The sequence below is a fragment of the Octopus bimaculoides genome, chromosome 20 (genome assembly GCF_001194135.2).
Source record: "Octopus bimaculoides isolate UCB-OBI-ISO-001 chromosome 20, ASM119413v2, whole genome shotgun sequence".
Taxonomy (NCBI): domain Eukaryota; kingdom Metazoa; phylum Mollusca; class Cephalopoda; order Octopoda; family Octopodidae; genus Octopus; species Octopus bimaculoides.
The window spans coordinates 6533500-6535315 of record NC_069000.1 but is presented as its reverse complement, the minus strand read 5'-3'; the positions used below and the strand labels follow the sequence as shown (position 1 = coordinate 6535315).

Here is a 1816-nt window from a genome sequence, read left to right as displayed (position 1 = left end):
ACTGTAGAAACATTGCCAGATCGGATTGGAGCCTGGTGCAGCCTCCTGGCTTTCCAGACCTCAGCTAAACCATCCAACCCATGCCAGCATGGAAAACAGACATCAAATGATGATGACAATATTAGCTGGTTATACTACATTATGAGTTATTATAACTATTTTATAACTATATTACTACAACCACAATATAATTATTGGGCAACAATTTCTAAAACTACTATATTAAAACTAAGCTAACTATTATATTACAGTTTCTGTATTATAACTGTTTATGACTAACCACCATATTGTAATAGTACTAACTGTGAGGGTGTCTGAGTCGAGTTCTTCGTTGATTTTAGCTCACATACATACACAAACACATACGTGCATGCACACACAGATACAATTTGTCTCACACTCACATAGTATTCACCTTTATGTGCACACACACACACGCACGCATACACACATACATTCGCACATATACTCACACATATACACACATGTCTAGTTCAACCGCTCAAGGACAACAATCCACAGCAGTTGGTGTTGCTAGGTTATGAAACTAAATGTTATTTGACTCCAAATTGTGTCTGAGTGTGTGTGTGTGTGTGTGTGTGTGTGTGCGTGCACGCATATGCATGTGTATTTTCATACGTGTGTGTGTGTGTGTTAAGCCATGCTAGCAAGAGAAGAAAAAAAAATGACACTAAACAAAACAAATATATAAAGTTGGACTGCCAACTCAGGTATTGCATTCCAATCCAGTACAGGTGTCTGATTGTGTAAAGGGGAATTGTGTACACAGTGAGACAATGCATTCATTGTACAAAGTGTTACTGTGAAACAGGGAAGTTAGTACACATCCATTTTCTGTTGTTGGCTTTATCCAGTAATAGAACTATACGATAAACAGTAAAGTTTTGTAGTGTTACCAGCTATAGATTAGTGTCTTATCCAGGAGGTGAGATATCTCGTGTCCTTATACAGTAAATTGCTGCATACAAGTTGTTGACTTAAGCCTGAAAAATATCTCTCCCAAGTTAGTTTGACTTATACTAGAGGATAAAATGTGATGCAAATGTTTACCACAGGCAGGTTGGTCAACCTGTAACCCAGTACACCTAATAAATCTTAGTATGCCACTTACTGTAACTCGAGCTGGCTGTCACAAATATTTCCAACTAAAAACTTGTATTTGGTGAATGTATCAAATATAATTAACCCTTTAACATCCAGATTCCTCTGTCAAATGTGATGCTTATTTGTCCATATTGTTTTGAATTCATCATGTATTATCCTGTGGCTTTTGGATTTTAAAGATTTGATTGTTTACTTTTAGAATGACATTGTATGTTAGGTGTGAGAGGCTGGATCTGGCCAGTTTGGATATAAAACGGGTGGAATATTTGGGCCAGATATGGCCGTCTTAAATGCTAAAGGGTTAACAGAGAGATTAATCTAAAATAATCAAATACAAATTCAGTATAAACACTATATCATTGTCGTCATCATCATCATGTGGAGGCGCAATGGCCCAGTGGTTAGGGCAGCGGACTCACGGTCACAGGATCGTGGTTTCGATTCCCAGACCAGGCGTTGTGAGTGTTTATTGAGCGAAAACACTTAAAGCTCCATGAGGCTCCGGCAGGGGATGGTGGTGAACCCTGCTCTACTCTTTCACCACAACTTTCTCTCACTCTTACTTCCTGTTTCTGTTGTACCTGTAATTCAAAGGGCCAGCCTTGTCACACAGTGTCACGCTGAATATCCACGAGAACTACGTTAGGGGTACACGTGTCTGTGGAGTGCTCAGCCACTTGCACGTTAATTT

At 39.0% G+C, this 1816-nt stretch overlaps 1 protein-coding gene across 1 annotated transcript in view; it reads left to right on the top strand.

Moving 5' to 3' along the window:
- The window catches only part of LOC106869212 (guanine nucleotide-binding protein G(s) subunit alpha), a gene marked incomplete at its 5' end in the record, with an annotated part of 84808 nt that overhangs the window by 28385 nt on the left and 54607 nt on the right, over positions 1 to 1816 (top strand). The window lies entirely within an intron of this gene.